Below are 26,656 nucleotides of genomic sequence, written 5' to 3' on the forward strand. Positions count from 1 at the left end.
TGCGAGCGCAATGCTCAATCTCACTCCGTCGCCAGACTGAAGTACACTGACATGATCTTAGCTCACTGCAACCTCTGCCTCCTGGGTTCAAGCAATCCTCCTGCCTTAGCCTCCCAAGTAGCTGGGACTATAGGCGTACACCACCACGCCCAGCTAATTTTTGTATTTTTAGTAGAGACTGGGTTTTACCATGTTGACCAGGATGGTCTCAATCTCTTGCCCTCGTGATCCGCCCACCTTGGCCTCCCAAAGGGATTATTCCCAAAGGGATTACAGGTGTGAGCAACCGCGCCTAGCCCTTTGGTAATGTATTTTGTCTAACCCAGGACACATCCAAAATACAATCCATCTACATGTCTTGCATGCAGGTCATAAACAAGGCAATACATCTTGTCTTCTGTGTGCAAACTGTGAGTCGCTCAAGGCATCTCGGCTCTGATCAGCCACACTTCTGGTATTCCATGTCAGGTGTGGTGTCCAGCTAGGATACTGGACAGGGACCCTATGAGGCATAAGGAGGCAGTAGTGCCCACACAGCCACTGAAATGAGGAGGCGCTGTGGATCTGAGTGTGCTGAGGGTGTGGAAGCTTCCGGTTACTATAGATGAGCCCTTGGCCTCGGGAGCCTCATGTGTGCTAGAGGCGGCTGGATGGTGCTAGTACCCTACATGTCATGTTCTGTTAAAGCAGCTTTGGGATGCACAGCTTTACCATGCTTCCTCTGCACTGACCTGCTGCTATGTCTCTAGACTGTATGACTTATCTTCAAAGCCAGGCTTCAGACAGGAAAGCTCACATTGTTTATCATCAGTCAGAGCAATGCCTCAGGACACTGAGAGCCCATCAAGGATGGGGTCCTGGGCGTTTTCCAGGTAAGAGCTTCACAGGGCTGCAGTAGAGGACCTCAGACACCCTCTTGGGCCTCCTGAAACATGCAGAAGTAATGAGCTCCCCTTTCAGTGTCATTTAATTAAACCTACTTTCTGCTCTCAGCTCTGTGTCGTGCAACTGTACCTGCTAAAAATAAAGCCCAGCTCCTATAAACAGAGCTCTGTCCCAGTGCAGGTGAAGCAACCCTGCCTCCAAGCCATGGGGCACACTCAGACCCCAGGGAGGCTGGGCAGCACCCACATAGTGCACTTCATAAAGACTACAGGTTGTTTTAAATTAAGAAAGAAGATCCTAAATGCATGCAGTATCAAAACAACGACCAAACTCAAAGGAATTCACTTTCTGCACTCAGAACTTCTCCCCATAAGCACATGCAAGTGTAAGAGTTTGGGTCTAAGAAAAGAAATCACACGCAAGACACAGCGTTGGATCCTGCAGCTCTATGACTCCCCCAGACAGATGTCCAAGCCAACCTGTGCTCCCTCCTCTGAGGACACAGAGCCCTTTGCTGCTTGTCTTATCCCATGCTTCTAGGGAAGCTGCTGGCAGGCAATGGCCCCCATGCCGTTCCCAGCCATTCCCAACAGGCCTGCAGTAGGTACCCCAGCAGCCCAGACCTCCCGGAACCACCTGGTCCTGGCCCTCGCTGGGTGGACACACAGCTCTGACGGTCAGCTTCCTGTGGAGGCCGTCCTCTCACCAGGACCCTGCTTCACAGAGCCTGGCCCACAGTGGCACCGGGAACCACAATGCCTGCTTTGTCCCCACCAGAGGCCGGCAAACTTGCTTGTATGGGCCACTTCATACTGGAAAAGGTCCCTTAAAAGTTATTTTTGCTTCCACTTCAACCCAAGTTCTAGAATGTATGTCTTAATCTTCAGTAAGTCCTTTGCAAATGGTCTTTTGTATGCAGACTCTCCATGTGTGAAAGCTGCAGCCAGGAGGATCCCAGCTTGGGCAAGACCTGGAGGCCCGAGGCACCCCCCAAGGCAGTAAGAGTCACAACCCAGCTTTCTAAAGGGGATGCAAGGACTTATATATCCTGCTTCTTACAGCGAAAGTCACATCTGGAAACACAGACACGCCTGCATCAACCTTTAATCCACATCTCCAGTAGCGGCCACAGAAGGTGGCAAGCAAGTGGCTGAGGCTCCCCCAGCTTGGTGTGGCTGATAAGGTCAGCACCCCGGCCCCCCAGTTTCCACTCCCTCCTCTATTTCCAGGACCAGATCTAGCAGGAGTGGGCCTTATACAGGTGGGCCCTCTATCAGATCAAACAGAGCAGATTCTTCTGATGACCTCTTCTCTTCTGGCCCCATCTGAGCATGTAAACAAGACAGAAACGAGAAGCCTGCATAGGTGGCTGATGAGCCGACGATGGTCCCTCCCAGGGCTGCCCAGGGTACCTCCCACATCCAGTGAAAGTGTCAAACCACAGTCGCTGCCCCATGGTGAAGGCAGGGTGTGAGGCTGAGGGCACCATTCTGCGCAGGGTGAGTCCCATGGAGCCTGCAATCCTGCACAGCACAGGGACGTGACCTGTGCCAGCCCAGGCCGCCCTCAGGATGGCAGGGGGTGTAGCCACTCCACAGCACCCCCAGCCCTGAGCTGACCCAGTGGAGCCTGCCACAGGACTCTGCCCAGGCATGTGCCCAGCATGGGTGAGGAAGCCCCCCAGGGCAGTTCTTCCCCTTCACATTTACAGAAGAGGAAACTGAACCCATGAAGTGACAGGCCAGCCTATGGCCCAGCAGCCCTCCAAGGCAGGCAGCCCGCCCAATCTCAATAGTTGGGAGGGGATGGGGACAGAGCCAGAGAAAATGGGTGGCCTGGGTCATAGCCTACAACCACATCACTTCATCACACTGTGCCTCTGTGGCCTCATCCGTGACAGGGAGGGCCAGTGCTCTCTAGGGCTGCCATGACATACAGGCTAACCCCCACGTGCCTGTTCACAGCAGGGCCCATGCGGCCCAGTGCTCTGGAATCTCAGATAACACAGAGCTCCCTCTTCCACTCGGCACACATGAGGGGCAGTGATGGAAGCAACGGTGCAGCAGCCCCGGGGGTCCCCCTCCACCTCACCCCAGCCCAAGCCACCACCTTCCCCAGACATCCTTCAACATGGATCATGAAGGGTGTGAGCTAGTGGACAAAAGAGAAGCAACTGCCCACTGAAGACCCCAAGGGTCAGGTGAAAGACAACCTTCAACAACCCAATATGAACTCCCAGGTGCAGCAGTCCTCAGGTAACAGTCCAGGCCGGGGCACCTCCTCCACCTGAGCCCTTCCCTTCCTGCCAGGGAAGCCGGTGCTCAGGCTGGGTACTGGCCTGACCACCAAACAACCCGCACCCAGCATCGCCTCGCTCATGGCCTCCCCGCCCCCCACCCACTCTGATTTCTTTTACAGCTGCATACCTTAAATGGACCCTGACCACACCAGGCAGAACCACCTGAGCTTCCGGAGACAGGCCTTCCTCCCTCACTCGCCAGACGCCTGCCTGGCAGGTCAACAGTGAATGGGAATCGCTGCTGACGGAGGGGTGGAACACTGGGACAAGGCCTTCTGAAGAGCCAATTCCAAAAGGAACCGTGGCTCTCAGGCAGACGCCCTCACTTACCAAATGATCAGTGTTGTCAAACATTTCAGCATATGGTTTCTTTCTACTATCTGGTGTTAGCAGAGTCTGAAACAGAGTTATAAAAGGGCGCATTTTAGCAACACAAACTACTAGACTTCCTTGCAATATACAAACACACAATTCCATACCCCAACCCTGTGCCAAAAATGTCCCCCAGGGACTGCAAGAGCATCGTCCTAGAGAACCGTCAGTCAGAGGGTACAGCTCACCTGGCCAGGTAAGACCAGAGAAGGCATCACAACTAAAGGACAAGGATTAGCAAGAACTGGGAGGGAGGCATCATCTACACACCTTCCTTCACCTACCCATCTCTCCTCCCCTCTACTCCTGGCCAGTTGCCAACATGGTAGAGAGTGTCTCCTTGGCATGGCACGCAATGGCTGAGCATGAGCTCTACAGCAGGAAGCAGCCAGGGTGGGCAGAGGCCTTATCCAGGAACCCTGTGACCCACAATGAAGCCACAGTTAAGAAGCACACTGTGGCACAAAGCTCCCAATCAGTCCCTAATTTAAAATCACATGTGAAGACGATGTCAGTGCTAGTACTCAATATTCCAACATTTCTTAAGTTTTAAAATTAATTACATACTTAAAAACCAAAAGCAGGGAGGAGAAGGAGGGAAATGAAGAGAGGGAGAAGAAAAGAAGAACCCAAACAGGCATCAGAATTTGGGAGGGTTTTTCTTTTTGAGATAGAGTCTTGCTCTGTCACCAGGCTGGAGTGCGGGGGCACATTCTCAGCTCACTACAACCTCTGCCTCCCAAGTTCAAGCGATTCCCCTGCCTCAGTCTCCCAAGTAGCTGAGATTACAGGTGCATGGCAGCACACCTGGCTGATTTTTGATTTTTGTATTTTTTTAGTGGAGACGGGGTTTCACCATGTTGGCCAGGCTGGTCTTGAACTCCTGACCTAAAGTGATCTGCCCACCTTGGCCCAAAGTGTTGGGATTACAGGTGTGAGCCACCTCATCCAGCCGGGAGGATTTTTTAATAATCTTAAAAGTAGGGGAGGGCTGGGCCGGGCACAGTGGCTCAAGCCTGTAATCCTAGCACTTTGGGAGGCCGAGACGGGTGGATCACAAGCTCAAGAGATCGAGACCATCCTGATCAACATGGTGAAACCCCGTCTCTACTAAAAATACAAAAAATTAGCCGGCATGGTGCCTGTAATCCCAGCTACTCAGGAGGCTGAGGCAGGAGAATTGCCTGAACCCAGGAGGCGGAGGTTGCGGTGAGCCGAGATTGAGCCATTGCACTCCAGCCTAGGTAACAAGAGCGAAACTCCGTCTCAAAGAAAAAAAAAAAAAGTAGGGGAGGGCTTACTAATGCCCCCTCGTAAAGAAGAAACATGAAGCAACATGCTGAGAAAATGCAAAGGGCTTTTTCACTCCTCTACTGGCCTCTTGGAGCAGCGAGTGAGCTTCACAAAGTCCCCACCCACAGGGCATACAGCCTCAGATGCCAAGTGAAGGGACAAGCTGTTCAATGTCATTGACTTATGATAAAAGAAACAAACTGAAGCATGATGGCTGTTTTCACCTTTCAGATGAGCAGTAACTTACAAAGCTGAGCAACCAGAGCCTGTGATGGGGTGGGGAAACTGGCGCCCAACAGTGGGGGAGGAGACTCTGTGGCCACCTGACTGTGACACTCGGGATGCTCCTGAATCACATTCCACTTGAACAAAAAGCTACACCATGAGGGTGCTTAGGGTGCTTCCTGCATCATAGCAAAGCCATGGAAACCCTCAAAGCCCATCAGCAGCTGACCAGGATCAAATAAAGAGTCTATCCAAATGCTGAAGTCTATGCAGCCACTTCAAAGACAAGGAGGTCAGCCGAGCACAGTCGTTCACGGCTGTAATCCCACACTTCAGGAAACTGACAAGGGAGGATTCCTGGAGCCCAGAAGTTCAAGACCAGCCTGGACAACACAGTGAGACCCCATCTCTACAAAACATTAAAAAGTCAGCCAGGCATGGTGGCAGACACCTGTAGTCCCGACTACTTAAGAGTCTGGAATGGGAGGATTGCTTGAGCCCAGGATGTCAAGCTGCAGTGAGCTATGACTGTGCCACTGCACTCCAACCTGGGCGACAGAGTGAGACTTTATCTCAAAAAATAAAAATAAAACAAATAAAACAAAAAACAAACCCTGAGGAGGTCACCTTGTGTGGAAAGGGTACTGCTCAAGACAGAATAAAAAGGCAGGCTGTGGAGGGGCAGCCACGGCAAGCCCGTCACTCCACGGTGGCCTTATGTATGTGTGTGAATGGCTGCATGAGGAACATGGGCTTTTGGGAGGACAGTCAAGAGAGCAGTAACAGGTTTCTCACGCTGTGGAGTGGTCTGGGGATCCAAAGACAACTTGGTCCCTGCATTTGTGAGCTTCTGTATTAATGACATTTTTACCCTGCATGCTGCAACAGATTATGTGCCACAGTCACCCACATAGCAGCACCCCCTTTTTCTTAAGTGGAACCTACAAATTTCACATGGTGCATACAGCCTCAGGAAGGCCAACTCATGGCTGGTCCCACAGTTCCCTTCCTGGGTCCACCTAAAAGACTGCCTGCCACACACATGCCACACACACACCACACACATACATACATGCACACAGACACTCATCCATGCAGACACACATCCACCCACACTTACATGCACACACATATACACCCATGCACACAGATACACCACACACACACACCCCCATGTAAGCAGACATACATGTATATTCACAAAGTCACATACAGACACATGCATACACATGCACACATATACACAAACATGCACACACACATGCACACATAGGTATACACATATATGCACACACAAACATGCCCGCATGCCACATTCACATACAGACACACCTAATATACCTAAACACAACTTATATACACACATAGATACATATGCCTACATGGATATACATACACACACAAACACAGGCACACATACGCAAACATATATACCTTCATGTACACTGATATACTGCACACACCCACATGTACTCACATACACACCTACCTACATACATGTGCCTACACACACATGCACACTCAAACACACACTCTACATGGTCCTTATCCTCGTCCCAAGGGAGCTGCAGCCCAACATCCCCACTCACTCACATGCTGGGGAAAGAACCACCCCACTACTCCTCAGCAGCTCAGAGGTAAGTTCTGAGCCATTGCGGCCTCCTGGGGACCCCATGTTCCTCTGGTCAGTGGTTCTCACACTGTGGCCTACAGCAGAGCCCTGGCAAGGGTCTGAATGCCATATCTCTGGGCCCTATTTGGAGCCCCAGTCCAGTAGCTCTTTGGCGGGGCACCAAGAAGATGCATTTCTAACAGTCCCTTGGCTGATGCTGCTGCTGTTCCAGGGAACAGTGTCTGGTCCCTGGGGCAGCTTAAGGGAGTCAGGGTTTGGATGCAGCTCATCCATTCTGTCAGGGAATGCTTTTTGCTCCTTTTGTGTGCCAAGCTGCATCAAAAGTCCCCAGTCCTCCTGAGCACACAAAGAAACACTGGAGAATGTCATTTCAGCGAGTGAGATGCTCATAGAGCAGGAGCACATCGATGTGAGAAAGAGCCTGCTGGGGTGTTGGGGGACTCTTACACTCCTGAGGGTCTCATCCTCCTACAGGGATGACAATCCCCCTGCAGACCCCAAGCCTCTTCCCTGCAGCTGCCCCTGTTCTGCCCCTGCCTAGCCCTGGGTCCCAAGCTGACCCTCGTCCTCCCTGCAGGTCTTAGGGGCTGCCCCTGTGTGTGGCAGGCACCTTCCTTCCTGTCTCCACCTGGCTCAAATCCCACCTACCTAGAAGCAGAGACCAAGGTCCCTAGCTGGTCAGAAAGGACCACGCACCACAAGACCTAGGCTAAGATCTGAGGGCCCATGAGGCTAACACGAAGGAGCCCAGACCAGCATCCAGTCACCACATAACAAGTCCTATTCTGTGCAAAACTCTGGGTGACAACTGTGACAATGCCAAGTGCTCCTAGAAAACAGCAGGAGGTAAGGAATCCTCTGCCCTGTGTATTCTAGGAACAGCCCGTTTCCCACAGGACTGAGCTAAGGCTCACGATGCCGCCATGCACCCGGGATAAGACCAGACACAGAAACTTGCCAATGCCTGCTCTGCACCCCTCCATGACCAGTGGCACTGTGCGTCCCCCGCCCCCTCCTGATCACTCACAACAAAATGCTCATAACCAAGCCCTGCTTCACTTCTGTCCTTCCCCAGGCTTCTCTGGCACCATGGAGCCAGCGCAGCCCCTCTGACAAATGACTGGCCTCAGGTAAGGCATCTTCTGACTCCACCACCTTCCTCCCACATCCCATCTCTGGTTCTTCTAAGCCTCATCTACACCATCCTACAAAGAAGAGCCGTTTGGTCTAACCTTTGAGACACGTGTGATCTCACGGTCAGCATGTGGCCAGGCCCCGGCCCTACTGTAATAGTCCATGCCCTCCTTTGCATACTCTTAAGAAAGCCTCTTCTTACTAAGTGTGGCTTTGTTTTATTTGACAACTGCTTACCGATCACACAACTTGAAATTCCAAAATGTGTCCCACACCCGTGCAATGGATGCACAGGTAAGAGCTTTGACTTCTGCCTCCTAAAAGACCGGTACTCACAGGTTTAACGGAGGTACTACCAGTTCAGGCCCACAGCTCATGAGATGGCTCAGGAATATGTCAGAGATACTCCAGCCCCACATGCGCAGCTGCCCCTGGAAGCCGCAGAGCAAGGAAAAAGGGGAGAAGCAACACTGAAGGTAAACCACACCTACCACACAATGGGCATCCTACACACCCAGGAGAACCCATACCCTCCAGCGTAGAACTCAGCACATTGGGCATTTTGTGTAAGCCGCCCTCCTCCAGCAGACAGGCAGGGCTTGGCAGGGCCAGCTGAAGATGACACCCAGCCTCATATGTGGCCACCACACACACCAAGGGGGAGGATGGAGCAGGCGACCTGCTGTCCCACACACCCCACAATGGAGGGAGACAGCTCCCAGGGCAGAAAACCCCACCACCTAATCCTACAGTCATGCCTGGGGGTTCTGCAGGGCCCCTCAGTACTCTCCTGAAGCCTCAAGGTCTTTTGTCTAAGATTACTACAAACTGCAACTGAACAAGAAAATGTGCATCTCCCTGCAGGTCAGAAAAATGCAGATTAAAGTAAGAAGCCACTCTTCCCCTACAAAAGCACCAGAGAAAATAATTACAAGACTGGAGGTGGTGTGGAGGTGTGAGCTTCTCCCTGCTGCCACTGACTTTTCTAGCAAGCAGCATGCCAGGGATATCAGGAATCTTACAAGGGTACCTCTTAGCTAGGGGCAATGAGCAGAAATTGGGGAGGCTAATTGCAACAAAATGTTTCACCCTATATACTCTTGACTCTGTGAAACTGAAAAATCCCCCATAGAGAGGAGCAGGTCAATATATAAAGCAGCAGTCTGGCTCCAGATTGTATATTTGAGTCTCTCGGATGGATGCCTATGAGCAAATGGCTGCAGTTCTGAGTCCTGGCTTTACTGAGGAGGCAACGGTGACTCATCACCCTCCAAGGACAGGTGTGGGCACACCAGGAAGGCTGCCAGAATTAACCTCCAAACATTTTTCTCCTATACTAGGAGAGTAGCATAAGGATAGAAATCATGGTGTCCTAGACATAAGCCCCCGGAGTCCCGGGAAGCCTGAATCCTAGGGCGGATGTATATTTCTTGAATAAAAATGGATAATGTTAAGAAGACTACAATGGGTTTTACCAACCTGCTTTTCCTAGGGATGCATTAAACATGGTTTGTGTTAAGAAGGGAAATTCTCAGACTTTGCTGAATCCCTAACTGAAGCATGTGGTGCTAAAATCATTTCCTCTCTGCCCGGGGTGGTCTGCACACCCAGAAAGAAATGCCAGAAATAGCTTGGCGTGAATGCGTCACAAATCCTTGACACTTGATTTCTCACAGGTATAGATCGTCTGGCTAACTCAGTCCAAAATTTAAACAAGGTGCTATTATAAATCACGGTAATTAAGATCATTATCTGTACATTAACTTACAATACAAAAGCCCACAAGGCTAGCATCTGCAGAGAAGCAGGCTCCAAGGGAAGTGGTCACCAATGCTTTTCCTTTATAATAACATTGATGTGAGCAGCAGCAGGCAACTGGCTATAAACTGTGGAAATGGTTTTTCCTTGTGGCATACCCATATAAGGAGAGCTGTGTTTTCTTTACAAAATAGGTTTTGTGGGGTTTTTGTGGCAAGATGATGAAATGTTTTCAATTTGAAGGAGTAAAAATTCCCCAGTACCAGTCTACAGCAAACAACAACAAACCAACAAAATCTATTTAAAGCTGTCCCTGCCAGATGCAGTGGCTCATGCCTGTAATCCCAGTACTTTAGGAGGCCAAGGTGGGAGGATCACTTGAAGCCAGGAGTTTAAGAACAGCCAAGGCAACAAATCCAGAGCCTGTCTCTACAAATAAAAAATAATAAGCTGGGTATGGTGGCATGTGCCTCTAGTCCCAGCTACTTGGGAGGCTGAGACAGGAGGATCACATGAGCCTGGGAGTTTGAGGCTGCAGAGAGCTGTGATTGTGCCACTACACTCCAGCTGGGAAAAAGAGCAAGACTGTGCTTGGAAAAAAAGAAGGAAGGGGACTGGAGGGGAGGGAAAAAGGGAAAGAGAGAAGGAAGAAAGGAAGGAGGTGAGGGAGGGAGGGAGAGGCATGTAAGAGAACACAGACAAGGGAAACAGAACAAAAGGGTCTGCACCCTCTGAACACTAGAATGTCCCTTTCTAGTCCTTGAGCCAGACCTAGAAGGCTTCTGGCACTCTCTTCTCTCCATCCCACTACTCACTTTCAGGTTTCCAAAGTGTTGAGTTCAGATTGAGGAATACCAGATGGGGAAAAATGGCAGACTCATGCCCTGTTCAGGAATACTTCCAATTCTAATCTTCCTCCCCAAACCACCTGCTACTATATTCTTTTCAGAATCATTGAATAGCTGCTCCTTGCATTCACAGTGGGAAAGCCACAATGGAACATGCTTAACCCATCTTATCAACCAAGCCCATTTCTGAGCTGAAAATCTACTTGAGGCTCACACCAGCGATGTTTTATATGATCTGTCCGGTCCTCTTCACAAACAGGGGTCCACCTCCAGGTGCTAAATCTGTTCAGCAGGGCTACTTGGGGGCCTTCCATGATCAAGTTCAACCTCTCTCTTTCTCATCCAGGTCATGACGAGCCCTTTGTTGCTGCTTTTTCATTTTTGCAGCGGAGGTGGGAAGGTACTAAACTAATTAGCATCAACCAGTCTCCAATGTTTATTCACAACACAAGGAATAAAGAACCAAATTGTGTTTAAAGAACCAAATGGTGGTTCTCACTCATAAGTGGGAGTGGAACAGTGAGAATACATGAACACAGGGAGGGGAACAGCACACACCAGGGCCTGTTGGGGGCTGGGGGGCTAGGGGAGGGACAGCTTTAGGAAAAATACCTAATGTAGATGACGGATTAATAGGTACAGCAAACCACCATGGCACACGTATACCTGTGTAACAAACCTGCACAGACTATACATGTACCCCAGAATTTAAAGTATAATAATAAAAAAATTTTAAAGAAAGAACCAAACGGTTGTCAACTAGAGTCAAGGGCTTAACTTCAACCCTTGCAGAAATTGAGGCACTTTCTTCACTTTCCACCTTAGACACATGCTTTTGGGGCTCTTTGTGCTTTTTGTTTAATTTCAGAATCAGAACACCAGTCAAAAATGGAGGGTGTGGCTCACCTTCCTCACCCCCAAGAAAACTACCACAAAACCGCACTGTGAGTCTGTTTCTTCCTCTCTTCTCTCAGATGCACTATGCTCTCAGGGGACCAAGGACAGTTTCATTCTAATTATGTTAAAGATATAAAATAAAAATGCTTAATTGTAAATTGAATTATTTCACCAAGCTGCTACCTGTGAGAAAAAAGAAAAAAGGAACAGCTGGAAATCCTACTTTCTGATTATAAACAGCCAGAGTGGGGCTGAGGACCTCAGGGGCAAGGAGGGGCCACCACATAGCAAGTCCAGCAGCAGGGTGCGGCCAGGCTCCCTCTGGCTACCTCCCCAATGCCTGGGATCTGGACCAGAAAAGACAGGAGTTCAGCAATAAGGAGAGACCCCTCAGATGTGAGACGCAATACCCCAGCTAGGAAGGGCAGGGACGGGTCCTCTCCCTGCAAAGCCATGGGGACAAAGGAGAGGACAGAGACACTGAGGACAGAGTTCAAAACCCACTGGTCTCCCAGAGTGAGGCATTCCCAGGGTAAACTGACAGCAACTCAGGCAGTCATGGAGGTCAACCATCACAGAGGTGAGTGCTAGACAGAAACCACATCCTCATTCTTTGGGTCCATTAGGAAATGGGCAGGTTGCAGGGGTCCTCAGCCTCCTTGGAACAGGGCTGGATAGGTCTGAGTTACCACAGCAGGGGAGGGGGGAGAGCGACCCCAGGGTGAGGGTCCTGCCCTCAGCATAAATGCAAGCATAAGCTAGTTCTACATTATATTACCTTGCTTGCTTTATTTGGATGCATCTCTGTTTTTGACACCATGTCCTCTCTATAGCTGCAAACATCTCAGATGTTTTACAAAGCACCAAGCACATGATCGTTAACCATTACTCACTGACCAACCTGTCAGGGGCAGAGAGGATCAGCGCAGGAAGGGGACACATTTCCATATATCACCCAAGAACCTCTCATACTGGTTCAGGCTTACAGACAAGACTAGGAAGATCCACCCATGAAATGTTCCTCCCTGCCCTCCAGGACCAGATGCTCACTTTAAAAGAGTAAGAGTGGCAGCATCCCACGGAAAACACACAGGAGGGGCCTCAGCCCCCAGGAAACCAGCATCATTCATCCATCCAGTGAGGATGCCAATTCTCACTTTAAAAAGAGCTCTTAGGCTGGGCGCGGTGGCTCAAGCCTGTAATCCCAGCACTTTGGGAGGCCGAGGCGGGTGGATCACGAGGTCAACAGATCGAGACCATCTTGGTCAACATGATGAAACCCCGCCTCTACTAAAAATACAAAAAATTAGCTGGGCATGGTGGCGCGTGCCTGTAATCCCAGCTACTCAGGAGGCTGAGGCAGGAGAATTGCCTGAACCCAGGAGGCGGAGGTTGCGGTGAGCCGAGATCGCGCCATTGCACTCCAGCCTGGGTAACAAGAGCGAAACTCTGTCTCCAAAAAAAAAAAGAGCTCTTAGTCTGCTGCATCCCGTGGAGAACAGACAGAGGGGCCTCAGCCCCCAAGAAACCAGCATCATCCATCCGGTGAGAATGCTCTCGGCTCAGCCCAGGGGTGATGGCTGCTAATGGGTCACTTAAAAAAATGACAGTGGGTTAAAAACATTATTAAATCATCACTCACAAGAGAGCCAAGGAGATGTCACAATCCCCTTAGAGGAAATTTCTAAGAATCACAAAATGACATGGGGTTGGCTGGGGGAATGGGGATTGAGCCATGATGGATTGATAATTAGGGGGTCTCCTTTTAGGGTGCTGCAAATGTCCTAGAGCTACTCAGAGGTTGTACAACATTGCGAATGTACTAACTGCTATGAAACTGTTTACTTCAATATGATTAACTTTATGTTATGTGAATTTCACCTCAAGAAAAAAGTAATACAGAGTAAAAGAATATTGACATGGATTTCCGATGGACACCATACCAGCTTTTTCCATTGGTTCAGGAGGCTGAACCAATTTGCATGTCTAGGGACAAGGATTATTTGCATTGCCTTCAGATATCTACGACCATAGAGCTGTACAAAGACAGGTGAGCCCTGGGCAGCCCCAGTGCTCCACTTGAAGGCTGCTTATGCCCAAGTCCAAGGTGGAAAGAGGAGGAGATGGAGTCCACAGATTTAGGAGGAGACCAGCTTCAGCCAATGGTGAAGGTGGACAGTGTGGAATGAGAAACCTGGAGATGGTGTCAGGAGTGATGCCTCCATTTCTTGGAGGCAGTGGGGAAGGTGGGCTCACTGGTGTGCTGGGGCTTGAGGAGATGGTCCACCGTGTGACCGAGTGAGAAGCTGAGGTGGCCGAGGAACCACGGAGGAGTGGGGCCACGTAGGGTGCACCATGGGCAGTCTGAAGCCCTGCGCTGGCTGAGGGCTTCTGCAGCACAGTGCTACTGCTGCTGGTGCCAAGGGACCAGGCACACGAAATGCTCAATGACACGCACAAACATGATTTTCCCTCACTCATACAAAAAACAGGGTGATCACACCACTCTGAGTATATACGCAATGATGCGGACTCATTTTCAGAAACAATCTTTTCTTTCTGCCAATCTAGAATTCTTTCCGGGCTCCTCAAACACCTCTAAGAATCCACATCAGAGAGGGGGCTGCCTGGGGCCTTTCCCTTCTGGCTTTCCCCAGGCGTCCACACCTACAACACCTGGGAGACACTAACACTCACAGCCCCCCTGAGCACACGCTTGACCGCTCTCCATATGTATAGAGAACTGCCCACGACCTCCATGAGCAACTTTTCCATCCAGACCACACACAGAGTGCATCGTGGAGGGAGAACACGGCTCCTGTGTGCACAAGGTCATGGTCCAGAAGCATCGCTTGCCCACGTTCTCAAGCCACAGCCAAATGCACTTTTCCACTGCAATTAGTACACAGTGATTATTAGTACCCAAACCCACCACGGCGGAACATGCTCTGTAGCCCTGCACTGTGTTTCTGGTGAGTTCTGCCCTTGTGTGCAGCAGAGAGGTGGCCACCAGGTCACAAGCATTCACCTCGGAGCACACATGACAATGACCAATATGAGTTCGATGTCATTATCAGGGCCTCCTTCAAGGATGTTGCCCCCTCACCTTAGCAGTCTTGTTACTCTGTATCTACAAGGTTCTGAGCCACCAGCTCCAGAAGACAATGCCACAAAGGGCCTTGATACTCTTACAAGCAACTAGAGAAGAAACAAAAATGTCACCAACCTCCCAGAAAGAAACAAGTATTCATCTGCAGCATTCACAGCCCCATGTGTGCAGTTAACGGGGGTTTTCCCTCTTGTTCAGGCTGAAAAGTTTCCATGACTAGATGTAGGCACTCCTGTCCCAGCTTGCGCATCATGCCTTGCTCCTTACTGGTGGCCACACAAAAACATGGGTACACAGCCATGTGCCCTACTACAACTGCATGCCTACCCTTCTCCTCATGCCTCACGTCCCCAGCTTCCCGGCTCCTGACACCGCAGAACCTGGATCACCTCCTGAAAACCAACACACATCTGATGCTCCCCACAAGGTCCCTATTTCACAGCATTATTAGAGCCCTCAGCCCTCTGGTTCCTACAATTCAGCTCCAAAGGAGAATAGAGTGGTCAGTTACATAAGGACATACATGGTAGAGAAGTCGATTTCATTCTCCTCCTTTGAGTTACTGGAATTTTTTACAGTCAATGTGTTACTTGTTTCATATGGGGGAATCACACTTGGGAACGCATGATTCTTATAAACTGCTACAAGAATATGCCCACAGTGAGGATGGGAGAGCTGGCAGTGGCATGTTCCACAGCCTCAGGCTTGGAGAGCAGCCTTCCCAGCACCAAGGGCTGTCCCAAGGCTGGAGCTGTGTAGCCAGACATTTACGCTTACGTTACACATCCCTGCAGCAGAAAGAGAGCGGGCCTGTCCAAATAGAATCATTTGTGAGAAGATACCAAGAGACTAGGGTAGTCACGACATCACGCCTGCTCATCCAAATGACTGATCACTGAGAAAACTCAGCACCCTAGGATGGCTCCAGGGTTGCACAGAACCTGACTCCACTCCACCTGCAACGGGTATTTCCAAACCTTCTGCATTTGCAGACACCTATTTTCTTTTTATTGCTCATAAATCACTCTATTTTAAACCCCAGCATGACACAGATTTTTAATTAAGTGAAGCAAAATTAATTCCACTTGAAGAATTACTACAAAACTGTGACCTTTTCCCTCGCATAGGAAGATGCTATAATATCAGAGTCAGGAACCAAATTCCCCAAAGTCCGTCAATGAAAAAATGTCTACTTTATGACTTAAGATGAAAGCTGACAACAGAGCATTCAGAAGAACACACTATCAACTATCTTTAGTCCCTGGTCCAGCAAATGAAAAGCGACAGCAAAGCATCTCTGCTTAAACGTCACTCTCCATTTGGCCTTATTTCCCTTTGGCTTTTCAAACAGGCTAATCTGTGGCCTTCATTGGAAAGAAACAAAACATAAATAAATCAGTACCTATTAACATGCCACTCAGAATAATCACCTCGAACATCCTGAAAACGTGGTGAAAATCTCATCCCCTCTGTAGGTAGTGGCTGCAGGTTTCTTCTCACTCTGATATAAGGCTGCCCAGATTCTCCTGGCATGTAATGCTTGTGTAATACTCTGGGGCAGCAATCTGAAACTTCCAAAGACACGGAAGTCCTGCAGGTCGCTGGGGTAGCTCCTATTAACTTACCACTGAGGCACCAAATGCTACCATAGGGCTTAAAAGCCTTGATGTCCCTCCTAAGGCACCTCATTTGCTACTCCCAGGGAGCACCATATAACCCAAGGGAATCCAGCCCCAAGAGAATTTGGTAATACCTAGTGCTATAGACTACAGTCTTGATTAGACTGGTCCTACACAGAGGCTGCATTTAAAACACTAGCTCTGAGGTCCTCATATGTTAATACATTCCCAATTCCCAATATCAAGAAAGAAGGAGATGTTATCACTTCAGACCACACAGACATTAGAAGTGAACACTGCAAACAACTCTGTGCACAGTCAACAACTTAGAGGAAATGATCAAATTTCTCAATAACCACAAACCACCGAGATTCATACAAGATGAAATAGATACCTGAGCAATACTATAAACATGAAAGAAATAGAATATGTAGTTAAATACCTTCTGAAAAAGACATCTGAAAAGGCCCGGATAGTTTTACTGGCAAACTCTATCAAACATGTAAGGAACCTAGCAACAATTACATACACTCTCTTCCAGAACACAGGGGAGGAAAAAACATTTCTCAACTTAAATGATGCCAGCACTACCCTGAAGCAAGTCCAAAGAAAGACGGGGGTCCAAAGTGGCTCCCGCCGGAGGTCATGGCGCTCGCGAAGGCGAGGTCATCAGTTCAAGGCTAACCTGAGCAACCTCATAAAGCTCAAACTGATTGGCAAAAAAAAAAAAAAAAAAGAAAGAAAGACAGTACAAGAAGATTATAGGACAATACCCTTCATGAACACAGATGCAAAAATCTTCAACCAAATATCAGCAAACTGAATCCAGCAATATGTAAAAATAATGCACCACAGCCCAAGGGAGTTGATTCTAAAATACCAGATTGACTCAATGCCCAAAAATCAATAAATGCAATATACTTATTCACAGAAGAAAAAGTACATAGGCATATCAACTTATAGAGAAAAAGCATTTGAAAAAATTCAACATCTTGGTAAACTAAAACTAGAAGGGAACTCTCTCAGCCCGACAATGGGCATCTACGGAAAACTCACAGCTCACATCATACTCCATGGTGACAGACAGACGCCTCCATCCAAGTTGGAAGCAAGGCAAGGATGTGCTCTCACTACTTCTCAACATTGCACTAGAAGTCTTGGCTAAAGAAATGGGGCAAGAAAAAGACAGGAAAGGCACACAAATTGAAAAGAATGGAATGAAATGGGCTATTCACAGACAGCATGATTGCCTATGTAGAACATTCCAAGGATTTCTTTTTGTACAAAAAAGTTCTTAGAACTAATAAGGGAGGTTAAGCAAAGTCAGAGGTGCAAGACCAACAACACAACAGTGGTCGTATTTCCATGAACTTTATCAACATCTGGCAAATGGATAAAGTGAACTTCATCAAAATTAAAATGTGTGGCTCTGTGAAGAGACTGTTAAAGAATTAAAAGGCAAGCTCAAGATTGAGAGAAAATATTTGCAAATCACATATCTGACAAAGAACTTGTATTTAGAATATGTAAAGAACTCAGTATCAAGAAAATAAACAACTCAATTAAAATATGAGCAAGACTTCAACAGACACTTCACCGAAGAGGATACACAGATGGTAAATTAGCACATGAAAAGATGCTTTACATCATTAGCCACTAGGAAATGCAATTAAAACCACAATGAGCACATTAAATACACATTAGAATGGCTTGGGAAAAAAAAATTTAACACCAGGTGCTAGTAAGAATACAGAGTGACGTGGCTGGTGACAATGCAAAATGGTACTGCCACACTAGAAAAGATTTTGGCAGTTTCTTATAAGGATAAACACAGTGACCATATGACCCAGCAGTCCCACTTCTGGACACTTATCAAGGAAATAAAACCATCTGTTCATAAAAAAGCTCATACACAAATGTTTACAGTAGCTCTGTTCAGACAATGGACTACTTACTGAGCAAAGAAAGGAACAAACTATTGATACCTGCAACAGCTTCAATGAGCCTCAAAGGCTCTGTGGTGAGTGAAAGAAGCCAGTATCCAAAGGCTATGTACTGCGTGGTTCCATTATATCACGTTCTTGAAAAGGTAAACTATAGGGACCAAGAGTAGCTCAGCAGTTGTAAGTGACTGGAGAGTATGAATATAAAGGGATGGTACAGGGAGTTTTCTTGGAGGACAGACTGTCTCTGTATTCTAATTGTGGTGATGGTTACACCCATGCCTTAAAACTCATAGAAATGCACAGTGAATTAATCATTCTTACTGTGTATTAATGTTAAAAATAAAGGAAAAACAAAATAAAATGAGTGCGCCAATTTGATTGAAATGTCTTTTAAAATATCCTTATTTTTAGCCAGACACAAAAGGATAAATACTGTATGATTCCACTTATAGGCGGTCCCTAGAGTAGTCAGTCACAGAGACAGAAAGGGGAATGGGGGCTGAGAGTTACTATTTAATGGGTACAGAGTTTCAGTTTGGGATGATGAAAAACCTCAGGAGATGGAGAGTGGTGACAGCGGCCCAACAATATGGACGTACTTAATGCCGCTGAACTATACCCTTAAAATGGGTAAAATGATAAATTTTATGTTTATTTTACCACAATTTTAAAAACTCTTATTCTTCTGCCAGAACAGATTAACAAAATTATATCTGTATAAAAATAGAACAATAAAAGAAGTTCAAAAAGCAAAAAGCTAAAGTCCCTCCTCACCACACTCTCCAGATAGCAGCACTGTCAACAGCTTGCTGTGCTTCTTGTCCGATTTTCACTGTATTTATCATGTACCAGCTCAGGTACATGCCAACTCAGTTGCAGAAAAGCTGAGGTACACGCCAGCTCATGTGCACGCCGGCTCCGCTGCAGACAAGCTGTGGTGCATGTCAGCTCGGGTGCATGACAGCTCAGCTGCAGACAGGCTGAGGTACACATCAGCTCAGGTGCACGCTGGCTCAGCTGCATACAGGCTGAGGTGCATGCCAGCTCAGATGTACACCAGTTCAGCTGCATACAGGCTGAGGTGCATGCCAGCTCGGGTGTACACCAGTTCAGCAGCATACAGGCTGTGGTGCACACCAGCTCAGGTGTACACCGATTCAGCTGCATACAGGCTGAGGTACATGCCAGCTTGGATGCACGCCAGTTCAGCTGCATACAGGCTGAGGTGCATGTTGGCTCAGGTGTACACCGGCTCAGCTGTACACTGGCTCAGCTGTATACAGGCTGAGGTGCATGCCGGCTCAGGTGTACACTGGCTCAGCTGCATACAGGCTGAGGTGCATGCCGGCTCAGGTGTACACCAGCTCAGCTGCATACAGGCTGAGGTGCATGCCGGCTCAGGTGTACACCAGTTCGGCTGCATACAAGCTGAGGTACATGCCAGCTCGGGTATACACCAGTTCAGCTGCATACAGGCTGAGGTGCATGCAAGCTCGGGTGCATGCCGGCTCAGTTGCATACAGGCTGAGGTACATGCCAGTTCGGGTGCATGCCGATTCAGCTGCATACAGGCTGAGGTGCATGTTGGCTCAGGTGTATACCGGCTCAGCTGCATACAGGCTGAGGTGCATGCCGGCTCAGGTGTACACTGGCTCAGCTGCATACAGGCTGAGGTGCATGCCGGCTCAGGTGTACACCAGCTCAGCTGCATACAGGCTGAGGTGCATGCCGGCTCAGGTGTACACCAGTTCAGCTGCATACAGGCTGAGGTACATGCCGGCTCAGGTGTACACCAGCTCAGCTGTACACTGGTTCAGCTGCATACAGCTGCGGTGCATGCTGGCTCAGGTGTACACTGGTTCAGCTGCATACAGGCTGAGGTGCACGCCGGCTCGGGTGTACATCAGCTCAGCTGCATACAGCCTGAGGTGCATGCCAGCTCGAGTGTACATCAGCTCAGCTGCATACAGACTGAGGTGCATGCCAGCTCTGGTGTATATCAGCTCAGCTGCATACAGGCTGAGGTGCATGCCCACTTGGATGTACACCGGCTCAGCTGCATACAGGCTGAGGTGCATGCAAGCTCGGATTTATACCAGGTCAGCTGCATACAGGCTGAGGTGCATGACGGCTCGGGTGTACATCAGCTCAGCTGCATACAGGCTGAGGTGCATGCCAGCTCAGGTGTACACCAGCTCAGCTGCATACAGGCTGAGGTGCACACCGGCTCAGGTGTACACTGGTTCAGCTGCATACAGGCTGAGGTGCATGCCAGCTGGGGTGCATGCCTGCTTAGATGCACACAGAAATAGGGGCTTCTAATGATGTGATTAAATGTGAAACAGAAGCCTTGGGTCAATTTGTACCATCCTTTTGACTTTAAGAGAGTCATGCTCTTTGCTTCCAACAAGAGGCAACTGAAAAGTAAGACACATCCCAAGGATGAGGGCATTGGTAGGAGGTAAAGAACACAAGATGGCAGCCACCAAGGGCTGGGGTGTAAAAGTCCTTCACAATTTCTGACTGTTGTAAGAAGTCGATGAATGCCAGAAAGGCAGAGGAGATAGATGCCAGAGTTAGCTGGGATTGAGAGGATGATGGAGACAAGACACAAGATGGACAGGGACGATCACTGGGTTTCCAAGAACAATTTATGAAAGCCATATATACAGCCTTAAAATAGAATGTGGACCTAAACACCAAGAAGCACCCCCCTTTGTAAGATTTGTAACAAAAATTAATGAGTGGAGTCAACAGTCCTAATGGCGTGGTGGGCCCAAGAGCTGAATCAGCACTAGCAAAATGGCAGAATTCGGCCAGGTGTGTGATGGCTCACGTCTGTAATTCCAGCACTTTGGGAGGCCGAGGCAGGCAGATCACCTGAGGTCAGGAGTTCGAGACCAGCCTGGCCAACATGGCAAAATCCCATCTCTACTAAAAATACAAAAATTAGCCGGGCATGGTGGCCCATGCCTATAATTTCAGCTACTCAAGAGGCTGAGGCAGGAGAATCGCTTGCACCCAGAAGGCAGAGGTTGCAGTGAGCCAAGGTCGCACCATTGCACTCCAGCCTGGGCGACAGTGGGACTTCGTCTCAAAACAACAACAAATGGCAGAATTCATATAGCATCAAAGTTGTCTTGCAAGAGCTTCAGGGCCTAATGATGTCGGTCTTAATGATGTCTAAAGAAAATATGAAACTTTCTCAGCTGCCTGAAGGACAGTGTTATAACAGTTTATCAAAAGGAAAAACCCCAGGCCCTTCCCCTTTTCCCCCATTCAACTTAAGTAGTCTTCATTTCCCACAGCAGTAAATTTTCTAGATACATCTTGTAGACCTCAAAGTACTGGAAAGGGCAAGGCATGGTGGCTCACATCTGTGATCCCAGCATTTTGGGAAGCTGTGGTGAGAGGAGTGCTTAAGCCCACGGGTTTGAGACCAGCCTGGGCAACACAGTGAGACCCCCATCTCTACAGAATTTTTTTAAAGTAGCCAGGAGTGGTCCAGCTACTCAGGACCCAGCACCTCAGGAGGTGGGAGGATTGCTTGAGCCCAGGACGTTGAAGCTGCAGCCTGGGAAATGCACTCCATCTCAAAAAAAATACAAAAACAAAAAGAAGAAAGAAGTGAAGGCAGACAGTCAGTGGGCTCAGAGGCTCCAGGCTGGTCCATCAGTGACAGAAGTTTGAGTCCCCTTTCTAAGGTCGCCCCCAGGCATGTCCCAGCAAAGTGGGGTGGAGAGAAGGGGTTACCGTGCCCACAGCAGCACTCTGGGTCCCCCGAGGGCTGCCTTCATGGTCTCCATCCCAGCCCAAAGAAGTTCCAGCCACTCTGCAGACACATGGCACCAAGTTCTGAGCTCAGGCCCTCCCGCCTCCGCTTTTGGTAGCCAAGAACCTTCCCTCCAAAGATGCTGAAATGCAAACTCTGCTTCTAGACACCTGGCACCAAAAAACTCCGAAGACAAACACAGCCTGACTCATTTACCCAGCCCTGTGCATCGCAAGCATTTTAGCCGTAATTAACCTTCGTTTAAACCCTGTGTTTGTGGTTGAGTTTAGTTATCACTAGCATTCGAATCCAAATAAGAACATCACAAAGATTACATTGGACAAATAAAATATAAACAGACCCACATGCCTCCATGTTCTTCATTTCTAGCCACATTCCTTTGTATACATAGAAGAAAGCAGCAACTAAGCAGCCGGCATAAACTGCCTTTACGTGAGTTTCTCTCTATATGAGTAGAAGCACCAAAACTCACCTGCAGAACCCAACCTAGCTTCAGAACCGCAGGTGATTTTTGTTTTTTCAATGTGTACACTTCATTACAGTTTGCAAGCCCACCCTGGACGAGGACAAGAGCTAAACCATGAAATATTTAGCCACTGTCCCCCAAGCCTCTTCTGCCTGACAGACATGTGTCCCTCAAAGAAGATGAAAAGACCAGGCGGATTATTTGCCACACCATCACGTTCCTATGGAAAGGCCGGGCTGGGGTCAAGACCGAAGACTCTGCTCTCAAATCTGTGACTGTTGGCCCCTGCAAAAGGGTTCCCTGCTGCAAAGGCCCCCGGTGTCCCATCCTGAAAAGTCCCAGAAAGCACTTCTGAGAGCAGAGGCTCTGGCTTTAGAAACTGAGGAGGTTACCTGGGGGTACAGGCAGGGTTTCACAGCTGCCCTGGCTGACCCCATGTGATCACCAGACCTCACTTTCTCTCCAGCTCCAGGCCCACCCCGGAGGAGGCTCTCCTGGGGGAAAGGGTCAAGGTGCAGGATGAGAAAGAACCTGCAGCCAGAGGAGACTGGTCACAACCTCCAGACCATCCTGCTGCCAGGAAAGACGTGGCTCTGTGAGAACCAATGTCACGGGGGCTGGGCAGGAACTCCCAGGGGCCTGAAAGTATGTGGTGCTGAGACCCATTCCCCCACCCACCTGAGAGCCAGAAGGGGCCTGCTGGGTCCCCAGATCCTGGTGGTGTCACCTCTCTGAGCCTCAGCCAGCGAGAAGCAGGGAACAGGACACATACCAACCACCAGTCCCAGAAACAAACACCCACTCCTGCCAGCCTAACCACACTAGGATGGGTCCCAGGGTCACTGCCTTGGCATGGGTACAGCCCCCTACTCCTACCACATGGCCAGGAACCTGAGTCCTTCCTACCTCTGTGACCAGCTCCACTCTCTCTCATTCACCCATCCATCATTCATTCACTCCAACATTGTATCTGATGGAAAAGGAAGAGAAGAGCCACCTCTACCAGTCCTGGAGCTGGCACCCCTCTCCGTTCCCCTACTGATCCACTGGGCAGCTCCCATTCAGTCCAGACCAAGCCTGCCCTGGACCACCAGGCTGTTTCTCCTGCCTCACCATGACTGTTTATGGCTGAATTCACAGGATGGCACACAGGTCTGGTAAGAGCACAGGAGGCCAATGTCAGCAGGCTCACAGAGAGTGGGAAACAATGACAAGACCACGGCTTGCACGAATATTTTTTTTTCCCAGAAAAAGAAAATATCAGGGAGGCAGGGCTCCAAGGCTTTCTGCTAATAAATGCCTCTAGCATGTCCAAGCAGGCCACATTCTAACAGGAAAATAAAGTAGTTTTTGGAAAAAGGACAACAGGAATCATCCCCAGAGGCACCTAAGATATTACTCATGCTTAAATATGGAGCCAGTGGTGACTGGACGGAAGCAACCATCCTAAGAAGCAGAAGGTCAGCTGAGGTGTGAGTGCAGCTTGTATAAGCCCCAGACCTCACTCCCGGTGCCATCAGAATGTGAGAAGTGCCAACCTTCGGCCATCTTATGCTGGCCTGATGACCTCTGAGCAAGAGTGGCTCAAGCAAGCCTGTTCTGGGGCAGGCTTCTGGCAGCAGGACAACACCTTTGTACTATACATCTTGAGCAAGCTCACACACCTTAGTTAGGGCCCACACTTGTTTATAAAACACAGCCCGCCACAGGGCCCGTGCACTGCACTGGGGAGCACTGACTAGTGTGATGGCTGATGTCACATGTCCACTTGGCTGGGCCGCAGTACCCAGACATTTGGCCAATCATTATTCTTGGTACTTCTGTGGAGGTACTACTTTTTAATGAGATCAACATTTAAAAGAGAGGCTTTGAGTAAAGCAAATGACCCTCTGCAATGAGGCTGGGCCTCATTCAATCCGTTGAAGGCATGAATAGCACAGACTGACCTCCCCCAAGGAGAGAAGCAGAAAGTTCTGCCTCCAGACAGCCTTCCGTCGAGCTGCAACTCTTCTGTGGGTCTCCAGCCTGCTGTATATTTCAGACTTGCATCTCCACAACCATGTGAGCCATTTCCTTGTAATGTCCACACGCACACATGCGCGCGCGCGCACACACACACACACACACACCTGTTACTTCCATTACTCTACAGGACCCTGACTGACACAATCAATCAGAACATGGCAAAGGTACCATGCCTGGCTACAGAGATGCCCACAACCCCCACTTCAGAGCAGAGTCTACTATGGAAGGCAGCCCCCATGAGCACGTGGCACCAAAAAAATTCAAGCCTGTGAAGGATCTGAGCACATACACAGTATCTGGCTGGGATACTGGGCTAACCTGTCCAGGGATAGGAGAGCCAACATATGTGATCCCAGAGAAACACACCACACCACTGTGGCACCATGTCAAATTCTTGCCCAGGCCATTTCACTTTAGACAAGCTGAAGGCACGGAGGAGAGTGGGATTGAGATTTATCCTTTGGCTAAAAATACAACTAAGACTTCCGTAAAATAAGTTCGGTAAGCCTCCTAATGAGAAGAGACTCCTAAATCCAAGAAGCTCTCCCAGAATGAAGACCTCCAACGTGCTGTGCACTGCTATTCTGGAACATATGGGCACACGTGTGCAGGTAGGCACTCACACACACATGCACACAAATGCCCAAATACATTCAAATATATATACACACACGCTCACGGGCGCACACACACACACACACACGGCCTACTACAAACCTGCCAATTTCTTTTTCTGGGCTCCACCATTCACAGGGACCATCACATGACCTGCTGACTGATGCACTGATAACAGTAATATTCACCAGGAAAAGCAGTCAAGGGTGTGGCAGACTGGAGAGACTTCCACTGAAGGCCCCAGGGGCACACAGGGCTTTCCAGCACACTGCAGAACATGCACTTCTATGACACAGTGGTGAGCAAATAAAGCAAGGTACACGTGGTATGACCACGGCTTTGGGGAAACACCCCCTCTATGGATGTGTGTGTACTTTTTTTTTTTTTTAAGATGGAATCTGTCACCAGGCTGGAGTGCAGTAGTGTGATCTCTGCTCACTGAAACCTCCGCCTCTCGGATTCAAAAGATTCTCCTGCCTCAGCCTCCTGAGTAGCTGGGACTACAGGTACATGTCACCACGCACAGTTAATTTTTGTATTTAGTAGAGATGGAGTTTCACCATGTTAGCCAGGATGGTCTCGATCCCTTAACCTCGTAATCTGCCCAGCTCAGCCTCACAAAGTGCTGAGATTACAGGTGTGAGTCACGGTGCCCGGGCTGATGTGTGTGTACTTATGCATTCACGGGTGTGTGTGTATAGGAAAATGGCAGAGAAAAACTCAGAAAGGCAGGTTGTTAATGGCGTTCACCCAGCACAATGAAAGCTTTCACTCTTTGCTTTCTGTCTCCTTTTCTGAGCGATAAAAATGCCATTAAAATAATGGAAAAGTTAGTCAGCACATCTTACTTCCTGTTCTCACTAAATATCCAACAAATATTCTTGTAGAAACACTCCTTAAATGCAAAGGCCCCACCGACAGAGAGAAAAACTCACATAAAAAAGATAGAAGGCACCTTTCCTGTTTCCCCTCTGAGTCAACATGAAGCTATTTTACAAAGCAGAGAGTTTCCACCGTACTCTTATTTCTATAGCTTCCCACAAAGGCAGAAAGCAGCCGTGGTTTCCATTTTCCTGCTGATAAAGCCCTGCTGAAATATATCCTGGAGAAGGTGAAAGCCTGCCAGCCTATCTCCGCCCACCAGGGCCACCAGCCCAGCCGCACAGTATTTCAGTCGCCTTCTTATATGCTCTAACAGATTGAAGATGTGATCCTGTTTGCTAAAAGGGTCTTTCCAGATGTATTAAGAATCTCGAGGTGAGATCTCGCTGGGTTATCTGGGTGGGCCCTAAATCCAGGGACCAGTGTCCTTATAGACACACTCAGAGGGGAAGACAGAAATGCAGAGGCCATGTGATGTTGGAGCAGAGACTGGAGCTATGCACCACAAGCAAGGGACACCGGGGAAACACAAGTGGGAAGAGGCAGGAAGAAGCCCCACTAGAGCCTTGGGGGAACGCGGCCCTGCTGACACCTTGATTTTTACTTCCGACCTCCACAACTAGGAGAATAAATTTCTCTTGTTGGAAATCACCCAGTTTGTGGTACTTTTTATGGGCAGCCACAAGAGATTCATCCCGGTGCCCTCTGTGCTCCTATGAAAAGGGATTATGTTTCCTTCAAGGTTCGTTTACAGGGAAAGGAAGAAAGCCCACAATATACGGACTGTGAAAATGTGTGGGATGAGATGAAATGAATCATCTTCACTGTACCCTTTTTAGGGGTGTTTCCCTTGTTCA

The 26,656-nt window shown here is 48.9% G+C and overlaps 1 protein-coding gene across 43 annotated transcripts in view; it reads right to left on the reverse strand.

Moving 5' to 3' along the window:
* SEMA4D (semaphorin 4D) overlaps nt 1–26,656 on the reverse strand; it is a 130,015-nt gene that overhangs the window by 85,347 nt on the left and 18,012 nt on the right. For 31 of the 43 annotated variants that reach the window (XM_078365370.1, XM_054253675.2, XM_078365465.1 and 28 more), the window contains exon 2: nt 3,515–3,580. The exons of the other annotated variants lie outside the window; for them this stretch is intronic. The gene's annotated coding sequence lies outside the window, so the exon portion shown is untranslated. The remainder of the gene's footprint in view (nt 1–3,514; nt 3,581–26,656) is intronic. 43 annotated transcript variants of the gene reach the window in all.

This window comes from Callithrix jacchus, chromosome 1 (genome assembly GCF_049354715.1).
Source record: "Callithrix jacchus isolate 240 chromosome 1, calJac240_pri, whole genome shotgun sequence".
Lineage (NCBI taxonomy): Eukaryota > Metazoa > Chordata > Mammalia > Primates > Cebidae > Callithrix > Callithrix jacchus.